We start from the raw sequence: 11916 nt of genomic DNA on the forward strand, positions 1-11916 counted from the left end.
TATTTACTCATTAATGAAATTTGTCCTAAATAATATATCTCTTTTTCCAACAAACAGCTCAGTTCATACATACAATACCAGGAACAAAAATGATCTGCACAAGGACTTCAAAGCACTTACTTTAGTTCAAAAAGGGGTCCACTACTCAGGAACACTCATCTTCAATAATTTGCCAGTAAACATAAAAAATTTAATTACAAATAAAGATCAGTTTAAAAGGAGCCTGAAAGACTTACTAGTGGCCAACTCCTTATACTCCATTGACGAATTTTTTAATAGAAACAAATGATGTATCGTATATATTCATACTATTAGTATTGTTATTTCAGCTTTAAAAAAAAAAAAAGATTAACATGTTCCACATCAACGAGGATTTCCACAGCACGGATCTATGGAACGAAAACTAATCTAATCTAATCTTTTGTAAAGCCTGCATTACCACAAATGTTATCTGTATTGTTATGTTCTTTAATGATGTATTTTGCACCTTTGTTATTGTATTCTTATGTTATAAAATTGTAATTGACACCAGTTCATCAAATTAAGTAACTTGTAAGTTACATTTCACTGCACACGTTTCTGTTGGTCATAGTATATGGACAATATGTGAGAAGTAGGGACTGTTAGTGTTTGCACGTGTGTTGATAATTCAGCAAGGGATTGGATAACAGCATTGCTGGTTCTAAGGACATTCCAAAAAGTTTTGTGAGTACGCAAGTGGTGGTTTATGGACTTGCTGTATTGTCCGCAAGACTCTTTGATGGTGATTGTGCACCTGCACAGTCGCAACAGATGGTTGCTGGCCGTCTCTACAAGGACTACAGTGGGTCTGCATCTTTGATGGCCCACCAATACCATTATTTCTACAAGGACCGCAGTGGGTCTGCACCTCTGATGGCCCACCAATACCATAATCTCTACCAGGACTGCAGTGGGTCTGCTCTGTGATGACCTACCTACCCATATTCTTCAAAACTTCGACTGACTCTGCTGTGGGTTTGCTCTGTTGTGGCCCATTACCTGCCTGCATGTCAAAAGTCAGCACAGTCTTTCCATTAGAAGGACAACACTACTTCTTCAAGAGTGCATGGAAGTCCACTACTTCCGTGTGCATTTTCTTTTACTGCTCAGACTTTGAGAAAAACACTGCTACTTTACTGTGATGAACGATCAGGACTGTCTTTATGGACTGTGAGAAAATTTTAGCTTTTGACCAACACTGTATCAATAAGTGTGTGCATTTGATTTCTCTGTTATTGTAATTGTGCAAAAATTTTAACAAATATGTATTGGCCAGTGCCCAAAACAATTTGTAAAATTTTTTTGGGGGACCATGGGGGCTATGTAAGTAGGCTGTTTAGGTTTTTATATTGGTAACGCCATGTAGCGCTCTATATGAAAATCACTGGCTGTGCTGTGTGCAGTCTGTGGCTGGGTGGCATTGTTGTAATATTCGCCATTGTAGTGTTGGGCTGTTGGCTGTTAACAGCGCATAGCGTTGCGCAGTTGGAGGTGAGTCGCCAGCAGTGGTGGATGTGGGGAGAGAGATGGCGGAGTTTTGAAATTTGTAAGACTGGATCTCATGAACTGCTATATATATTATGACTTTTGAACACTAGTAAGGTAAATACATTGTTTGTTCTCTATCAAAATCTTTCATTTGCTAACTATGCCTATTAGTAGTTAGTGCCTTCCGTAGTTTGAATATTTTATTTAGCTGGCAGTAGTGGCTCTCGCTGTATTGCTGAAGTTCGAGTAACGAAGATTTTTGTGAGGTAAGTGATTTGTGAAAGGTATAGGTTAATGTTAGTCAGGGCCATTCTTTTGTAGGGATTATTGAAAGTCAGGTTGCGCTGCGCTAAAAAAAATATTGTGTGTCAGTTTAAGTACAGTCATGTATAATTGTTCTAAGGGGACGTTTCAGGGTGTACGTTAGTATGACTTAGAGGTAAACATTGAGGAAATAGTGTACTTTTTCGGTACGTGTAGGTGAAGTTTTGAGTATTTTCTTCTAAAGTTGGTTTATTTACCACCATTCTATTAACTATCGCATAGCTGCTCGGACCGCAATTCAGCAAAGAATGTGCTTATGCGTTTAGAGCGGTTTGTTTGTTCAGCACCTCATTACGAAGTGAAACGGTAGTTCTTAATTCTCTTTAGGAGCTCGTTCCTGATGCAACTGAAAATTTGTAAATCGTGGATATTCCTTCTGACAATACAGTAAATTGTCGTATTACCTACGGCGATAAAATAGCTACTTTAAATTGTTCTAGGATTTTCATCGTAAGAGAAATTAAGAAAGTTCTGATAAGCAAGGAAAACTAAAATTTAGTGTCCGTCCCTTATCCCTTAATGCGCAAGATGATTAATATCCTTGGTCTCGTTTCTGTTTTCTCAGTTGTACTTTAGAGACTCGCTTTTATACAGCAAAACATAGAACAACCTTACACACTATACGGCAATATCTGGAAAATTTCCGTGTGTTTCTTTTTGATTGTTCAGATAAATGTCCTCAAATGACGAGATTACAGCAGATTTGAAACGCTGACACGAAATGTACATTTCCACATTCGAGGTTTCTTGACAGCTTAATTGAATATACAGCTCTCTGACTTCCGCCGGCTGTTGTTTATTGGATATTAGATATATTAGATTTTTGTGTAGTTTATGCAGAAGCTAAATATAATGTGCAGCTGCTATTGAGAGACAACATACTGGTGTTGCAAATAAATATTGTGAAAAATTACTTAAACCAATTTGTCAGAAAGATTGAGAAAAAATACGTGAATTAAAAGGCACTAATAATTCGGTTAATAACATTTTAGTCATGAAGATGCGACACTGTAACAGTCAATGGCTGAATAAACGATGTTTTAGACAGGTTGCCCGAATAAGGTATGTAGTTTGAGAAGAACAGAAATATTTTATGCGTTTCACCATTTTATTAATCACAGGTAATGATGAAAGCGCTGACATGATTCCCCCCACTGTTTCACAACCGTGTCAGGTGCCAGAAACACCAGCAAGCAGCATTCAGTTTGGCAATGGGCTGTAGCCGTAATGATTTCGTTCATCAGTGTAGTCCATCTAAACAGGGGAGCGATGAGTGCTTACGGTTAGGAAGAGGTCTTTCCCAGACGAAAGCAACAACTGCCGTAATCGATGACCTATAATCAGCTTCCCGTTTACTACTGCAGTACAGCGTGCGGGGCTTCGGTAGATTCTCTGAGTGTCCGTATCTTGCGTTAGTTGCATTAGTTACTGATTGCTGAATTCCGTTCCGCGTTAACGCATTTAGTGGAATATTATGAATCTCTGGGCAAACCTATGCAGTGCATCGCCACTGATTTCAGAGATGCTCTGCTGAAGAGTCGGTATAACCTTGTGAAATAACTTGGAAATGCTCTTTGCTTCTTGTTACGTACTGAGAGATAATGGCTACTTGCCTTTTCGCTCTTAAGTTTACCGACAGAGTTTAAGCTGCTGTAAGGTCAGAGCGTAATGTAGTAATTTCTCTTCGGAACACATTTGTGTGTTTACATTACTCTTTCCCTTTAGTTCCTCAGTAAAGAAAAGCATTTGTTGCCGGTTTTCAGGCTGTTTTGTTATGGTTTGCTACCAGTTGTTATTTACGACCTTTCACGTTTAGAAACAATGGTTTCCCTCTTGTAAAATGGTATCGTCGTGCCCATTGCCGCCAAGAAGTAAACGGAGCGGAACGGAAGCATCACTGTAATGACAGCCCGCCTCATGCCACGTAGTACCCCATCAATTCCAGACTGCAGCCCCCCCCCCCCCCCCCCCTTTTACGCTATGCGCCGTCTCGACTCCTTGTTCCGAGTTCGCATAGCTACTCCGCTGCGACGACTGCGGGTGCTGTAAAGTTGCCAGCTCAGCCTCATTTCGGAAAGTAGCTGCTGTGCAGTTGCGGACGGCAAAAACGGGTCCGTTGCTCTCCATCGGCATTCTGCATTGCTAAACTCTGCTGTGTTGTGTACTAACAGAAAAAGTCTTACGCGAAGAGGAAGACTATCTGATGTTCCTTTTGCCACTGCAATGCCCGAAATTGGAAGCTACACGCGAGCAAAAGCATTGTAGTAATAATGCACGTTGTAGAAATAGTCGTCGTAAAAAAGTGGGTCACAAATTCGATAATGGCTGTTACAGTTGCTGGCGGCATAGCAAAAATCGTAAATTTAATTATTGTGTGGCCACAGCATAACAGGCATCATTTAATTTGTGGATGATTTTTTGGAATTCAGAGTACGAAAATAAATAAACCGAACAGCAACAGTGGCTCCATCCAGGCTACGAATCAAATCTAACTGGGCTTGGATGACAAATACGGTTAGGCTATTTCGTGGTGCTTCAGTTTCATTCCAGGATTCGTCAGTTGTAGCGATTGATGAGCAGTGCCTCACTAGTTCCTCGGCAACCCATGATCAGATGTACTCAGTGGGCGAGAGATATGGAGAACGTGCTAACTATGGCAACAGGCGAACAGCATCGGTATCAAAGTACGTCAGGACAGCACGTCCGACATGTGCTCTTGAGTTATCTTGTTGAAAGATAACGTCACTGATATCTCGAAAATAGGACGTAGCCACCGGTCTCACCTCGTCTAACATCTGACTGCTGGCGTCCAAATTATCGGCTGTACGAGCCAGGAGTGACCTGTTGTGTGCTTAATGGCAAGCCTTACCATGGGGTCAGGTGTTATGCCTGTATGAAAAAAAAAGGTTCAAATGGCTCTGAGCACTATGGGACTTAACATCTGAGGTCATCAGTCCCCTAGAACTTAGAAATACTTAAACCTAACTAACCTAAGGACATCACACACATCCATGCCCGAGGCAGAATTCGAACGTGGGACCGTAGCGGTCGCGCTGCTCCAGACTGAAGCGCCTAGAAGCGCTCGGCCACACCGCCAGGCGCCTGTATCACACAGACGAATGAAATCTGGTGATGTTCGTTCACCTCAGGGTCCTCCACACAGGGGCACGTCTATCGAGATGCTCTACGCAAAACCTGGATTCGCCTCAAAGTGTGTCCAGTTTCGTCATTGGTGCACCATTTTCTGCTTGACGCTCTCAGCTTATACGTCTAGGGAAGGCGCACCAACGGCCGCCTTACAGACTACTGTGCTTATAAGTTCAATATTAGTAAATCTGTAATAACAGATTATTTAATTTTCAACAGCTAGACTACTTAATTACCAGTAAAGCGCAATTGTGTAGCAGTGAAACCTGGGTTATGCAGAGGTAAGAGCCTATCAATGTCCAGCTGAAGTGAAATTTTTAGGAACGATCAAAGGGTGCGCTAAGTTGGACAGGATTCGTATTGAATACATTCGACAAGAACTACATATTTTAGTAGTAAATGACAAAACAGAATATCATAAAAGTAGAAGCAACATATAGAACGAATGGAAGAAACGAAAAGCACTACGACTGAAATACCCAAAGGACAGAGGGACATAGGAAGGCCAGAATGAGATTTTCACTCTGCAGCGGAGTGTGCGCTGATATGAAACTTCCTGGCAGATTAAAACTGTGTGCCGGACCGAGACTCGAACTCAGGACCTTTGCCTTTCGCGGGCAAGTGCTCTACCAACTGAGCTACCCAAGCACGACTCACGCCCCGTCCTCACAGCTTTACTTCTGCCAGTACCTCGTCTCCTACCTTCCAAACTTTACAGAAGCTCTCCTGCGAACCTTGCAGAACTAGCCCTCCTGAAAGAAAGGATATGGCGGAGACACGGCTTAGCCACAGCCTAGGGGATGTTTCCAGAATGAGATTTTCACTCTGCAACGGAGTGTGCGCTGATATGAAACTTCCTGGAAGATCAAAACTGTGTGCCGGACCGAGACTCGAACTCAGGACCTTCGCGTTTCGCGGGCAAGTGCTCTACCAACTGCGCTACCCAAGCACGACTCACGCCTCCTACTCACAGCGTTACTTCTGCCAGTACCTTGTCTCCTACCTTCCAAACTTTACAGAAGCTCTCCTGGGAACCTTACAATATCCTTTCTTTCAAGAGTGCTAGTTCTGCAAGGTTTGCAGGAGAGCTTCTGGAAAGTTTGGAAGGTAGGAGACGAGGTACTGGCAGAAGTAAAGCTGTGAGGAAGGGGCGTGAGTCGTGCTTGGGTAGCTCAGTTGGTAGAGCACTTGCCCGTGAAAGGCAAAGGTCCCGAGTTCGAGTCTCGGTCCGGCACACAGTTTTAATCTGCCAGGAAGTTTCATAGGAAGGGCAGTTAAAAGTTGGAACTGTGTCCAGAACACGTCTACAGGCCTAATCTTTGAAAGGCAGAAGAGACGAAAGAGCGTGCTATCCATTACGACCATTGTTAAAGTCATTATAATTGGTATATACTATTACCGTTTGAAAAAGTTTTGAATAATAATAATAGTACAAGTTCACGACCATTTTGAAATATGTTATCAAATAAAAGTCACGACGATTTCTAGCTATACATGCTTACTGTTGAAATAATGCTACATTTCATAAACGAAAGTAAATACCAGCGATCGCTCTTCCAGTTGTGTGAAAGAAAAGACCGTTAGTTAAGTTCGCCGTAAATCATTCGCGTTGTTGATTCATCTGTCCCTGTTGACTCACACTAAATCCATTTCAATGTCTTTCTCGCGACCACTGGACTCGTCTATACTCGACATATGTCACACGCCTTTCTTCAACAAAGCACATCGCTCTAGCCCCCCCCCCCCCCCGCCCCCCGTTCCTCTAGAGAACCAGTGGCGTAAGAAAAGGTATACTGCCCCAAGGTGAACAATACTCCTACAGACAATTTCAAATATACGAAGAAAAGAGCCTGTCAGAACCAAAAATGACAGCGAAACCTAAACCCTCCGGTAAGGATCAACCACAGAATACATTTAAATAAGAAGTAGCGTAATTAAATTTACAAAGATTTGTTTACAACATACCAACATTCCTGTTCCTTTAAGAAGACATTAACACTTCTCTAGATGATCAAGACAACGTGGCAGTAAAATAAGGAATACCTTATCAGAGCCCCATGTTATACACTCCTGGAAATGGAAAAAAGAACACATTGACACCGGTGTGTCAGACCCACCATACTTGCTCCGGACACTGCGAGAGGGCTGTACAAGCAATGATCACACGCACGGCACAGCGGACACACCAGGAACCGCGGTGTTGTCCGTCGAATGGCGCTAGCTGCGCAGCATTTGTGCACCGCCGCCGTCAGTGTCAGCCAGTTTGCCGTGGCATACGGAGCTCCATCGCAGTCTTTAACACTGGTAGCATGCCGCGACAGCGTGGACGTGAACCGTATGTGCAGTTGACGGACTTTGAGCGAGGGCGTATAGTGGGCATGCGGGAGGCCGGGTGGACGTACCGCCGAATTGCTCAACACGTGGGGCGTGAGGTCTCCACAGTACATCGATGTTGTCGCCAGTGGTCGGCGGAAGGTGCACGTGCCCGTCGACCTGGGACCGGACCGCAGCGACGCACGGATGCACGCCAAGACCGTAGGATCCTACGCAGTGCCGTAGGGGACCGCACCGCCACTTCCCAGCAAATTAGGGACACTGTTGCTCCTGGGGTATCGGCGAGGACCATTCGCAACCGTCTCCATGAATCTGGGCTACGGTCCCGCACACCGTTAGGCCGTCTTCCGCTCACGCCCCAACATCGTGCAGCCCGCCTCCAGTGGTGTCGCGACAGGCGTGAATGGAGGGACGAATGGAGACGTGTCGTCTTCAGCGATGAGAGTCGCTTCTGCCTTGGTGCCAATGATGGTCGTATGCGTGTTTGGCGCCGTGCAGGTGAGCGCCACAATCAGGACTGCATACGACCGAGGCACACAGGGCCAACACCCGGCATCATGGTGTGGGGAGCGATCTCCTACACTGGCCGTACACCACTGGTGATCGTCGAGGGGACACTGAATAGTGCACGGTACATCCAAACCGTCATCGAACCCATCGTTCTACCATTCCTAGACCGGCAAGGGAACTTGCTGTTCCAACAGGACAATGCACGTCCGCATGTATCCCGTGCCACCCAACGTGCTCTAGAAGGTGTAAGTCAACTACCCTGGCCAGCAAGATCTCTGGATCTGTCCCCCATTGAGCATGTTTGGGACTGGATGAAGCGTCGTCTCACGCGGTCTGCACGTCCAGCACGAACGCTGGTCCAACTGAGGTGCCAGGTGGAAATGGCATGGCAAGCCGTTCCACAGGACTACATCCAGCATCTCTACGATCGTCTCCATGGGAGAATAGCAGCCTGCATTGCTGCGAAAGGTGGATATACACTGTACTAGTGCCGACATTGTGCATGCTCTGTTGCCTGTGTCTATGTGCCTGTGGTTCTGTCAGTGTGATCATGTGATGTATCTGACCCCAGGAATGTGTCAATAAAGTTTCCCCTTCCTGGGACAATGAATTCACGGTGTTCTTATTTCAATTTCGAGAAGTGTATTATGAAAGCAGATTCTGACACAAGACTAGAATAGAAAAAAACAGTTACATGTAAATTACATAACAAATATTCTTTGTGTATTTCAACATAGATGATAAATATTATTTATGTCCCAAACTACTTTAAAATAAAGAAACACACAAAACCAAATTAAACTGTATCAATTGGAAAAAAGCACTGAAATGAGTAATCGTGTACCTTAAAACAAGTGACCCTATTGTTAGTAGACATTTGAAGAGGTTAGTATGAACAACGCATGTATCATAAAAGGATTTCAGTAACTAATCAGCCCAATTGTATTGCAAATTAAAGGGCGATTCCGTGCTGACGTTGCAGACTATCAGGGATGATGGAGACGGCTAAATGTACCAAAGAGTCTCGTGAACGCGGGCTCTAAAATGCATACATTAAGAGCTATGAGAACTACCTCATCTTCGATAATGCGAAAGAAATACCTTCTAATACAAGCTCTTTGCTTTCTATATTTTGAGTAACGGTAGAATTAACCAAACCAAGAGAAAATCCTCCAGTAAATATGCGTTCAAAGTGAGTACAGTAGTCTCGATTACCCGACCTAAACAGGCCGTGGCAAGGTCGAATAAGCGGGAAGGTCGGATAACACATCCGCTTCTTCGTCATCTTCTTTTTCGTTTACCATGTTGACTACTTCTTCATCTTTCACTTCAAATTCTTCATCTTGGACAATCCATTCATTTATGTCATCTTCTGTGGCGTCAGCACATCCCAGAACTTTTCGTAACAATGAAAGCAGGGAAGTATTTTTAGTTCGGTCTGATGATGTACAGCCGCCACTGGTGGCCGAGCGGTTCTGGCGCTACAGTCTGGAACCGCGCGACGCTACGGTCGCAGGTTCGAATCCTGCCTAGGGCATGGATGTGTGTGTTGTCCTTAGGTTAGTTAGGTTTAAGTAGTTCTAAGTTCTAGCGGACTTATGACCTCAGCAGTTGAGTCCCATAGTGCTCAGAGCCATTTTTGATGCTGTAAATTTTAATCATCTGGAGAATTTTCTTGATTTACCTACAGCAAAATTTTTCCAGGATTTTGCAGTTGTATTTGCTCCAACACTCTCACAACATTGGGCCACGTCATAAGCTACGTCTTTCAAATTAATACGGTGGAACTACTCTAGCATGTCTTCTCCCTTGTCCTTAGTATTAATTAAAGAGGAAAGCAAGTTTCTGCGGTAGTTTCTGTTCAGTGTCTGTAAGGTCCCTTCGTTGATAGTCTGACATAAGGATGTGACATTTGGAGGCAAAAACATGGTCTTCATTAGGATGACAAGTGGCATTGTCTAGAAGCAACAGTGTTTTGCGGGGCAAGTTATTGGCTTTCAAAAACTTTTCAGTTTGTGGCACGAACTCGTTAAAAAACAATTCCTTAAAAATGTATGAGCTCATCCAAGCATTTTTTGGTTATAATATTTCACCGGTAAAGCATTTTAGATACATTTTTAAATGCTCTCGGTTTTTTTGGCTTACCTATCATAGACAGTTTCGTTTTCAAATTTGCTGTGGCGTTACTGCATGCAAGAATTGTCACTCTTTCTTTGCTATATTTTTAGCCTTTGACGGTTATGTTTTTTCCGGTAACATTTTGTAATTGAGACCAGTCTCGTCGTAGTTAAAAATTTTACTTGTCCAATACCTTGTGAAGTTTATTCCTAAACAACTGAACAGCTTCAAAATTTGTTGAAAGCCTTTCACCACAGATATTAAGTTGCAGAATTCCGTATCTTTTCTTCCATCTATCGAGACAGCCTACACTAGCTGTGAAATCAGGTTCACCTTCGTTTGCTTCGTTACGAAACTTTAAGACTTTTTCCTGCAAAATATGTCCCGACATGGGTACACCTTTATCTCTATGTTGAGTAAACCATAGAAACAAAGCTTCACTTACTTTTTCATAATCACCCTTTTCTTGCTCGCTGAGAACACCACTTCTCAATTTCATTGCGGTTAGTTTTCCAGTCTCCAACTGTTGTTTTCCCGACGTCATAATCTTGCGCCACTTTTAATGAAGTTTCACCATTGTCTTTATATCTTTTTAAAGCTTTAAGATTTTCTTCCATTGAAACGACCATATTTTTCCGTTTTGAAGCCATCATCACAAAGTTTTACAATAATCAAAGTGAAACACGTCATCTCCACTACAGATCTAAGTTAGCACTGAGGAGTGAGGAGTAGCAGACGGCGACAATGAACTGAGTATCAACAAACAACACGTTAGTCACTGACCTGTCGTCGGCTGGCGCACGGCCGGCACGGTGAAAGGGTCAGATAACGCAGAAGGTCGGATAGCCGAAGGTCGGATAATCAAGACTCTACTGTACCTTAAGGGCTAAGAGCACTTATTCGCTTTCGCTACTGTGAAACACATCTCTTCTACTGGTGAAGTACTCAGAGTCTATAAGGTATGCATTTTAGAGTCCATGTTTACTAGACTATTTTATAGTTACCCTTCTCCATAATCCCTGAAAGTTTGTAAAATCATCACAGGGTCAACGTTTAAATGCATGTGTGCTATGTACTGAGGTGACAAAAGTCATACGTCAGCAAATTGCACATTTGCAGAAGGCCGTAGCTTCGCTTACACAAGGTATGCAAGGGCTGTGCGTTGGTGGAGCTGTCACTTTTACTCCGATGATTCACTTGTAAAGGTTTCCGAAGCGATTGTGGCCCACGTGATTACAGCCACACGACGGAAAATAACAGACTTTGAAGCGGAGTGGTAGCGTGCGCTAGACGCATGAGACATTCCGTTTTGTATATCGTTAGGGAATTTAATATTCCGAGATCCACAGCGTCAATAGTGTGCCTAGAATACCAAATTTCAGGTATTGCCTCTCAGCACAGACAATGCAGAGGCTATTGTGTAGAGTTGTCAGTGCAAAGAGCCAAGCAGCACTGTGTGAAAAAACCGCAGAAATCATTGTGCGAGATACGGTGAACATATCGTATAGGTCAGTGCGGCGGAATTTGGCTTTAATGTGCTATGGAAGCAAATGACCGACTCAAGTACCTTTGCTAACAGCAGGTTTATCGCCTATAGCGCCTCCTGGGCTCGTAACCATATCGGTTGGACCCTAGATGGCTGCAGAACTGTGGCCTGTCAGACGAGTTCCGATTTCAGTTGGTAGGAGCTGATGGTAGGGTTCGAATGTTGCACAGACCAGACGAAGCCATGGAACCAATATGTCAACAAGGCACTGTGCAAGCTGGTGGTAGCTCCGTAGTGGTGTGGACTGTGTTTAGATGGAATGAATTGAGTCCTCTGGTCCTCCTGAATCGATCATTGACTAGAAATGGTAATGTTTGGCTGCTTGGAGACCATCTGCAGCCATTCATGTTCCCAAACAAAGATGGAATTTTTGTGGATGACAATGCGCCATGTCGCCGGGCCACAGTCGTTCGCTATTGGTTTGAAGA

The 11916-nt window shown here is 43.7% G+C and overlaps 1 non-coding gene across 1 annotated transcript; it reads left to right on the forward strand.

Annotated features, from left to right (window-relative positions):
* The first annotated feature begins 6140 nt into the window (after window positions 1–6140).
* On the forward strand, window positions 6141–6215 carry Trnas-uga (transfer RNA serine (anticodon UGA)). The gene has a single exon. It is a non-coding gene; the product is annotated as a tRNA-Ser (tRNA).
* Window positions 6216–11916: the final 5701 nt, after the last annotated feature.

Source organism: Schistocerca nitens, chromosome 5 (genome assembly GCF_023898315.1).
Source record: "Schistocerca nitens isolate TAMUIC-IGC-003100 chromosome 5, iqSchNite1.1, whole genome shotgun sequence".
NCBI classification, from domain to species: domain Eukaryota; kingdom Metazoa; phylum Arthropoda; class Insecta; order Orthoptera; family Acrididae; genus Schistocerca; species Schistocerca nitens.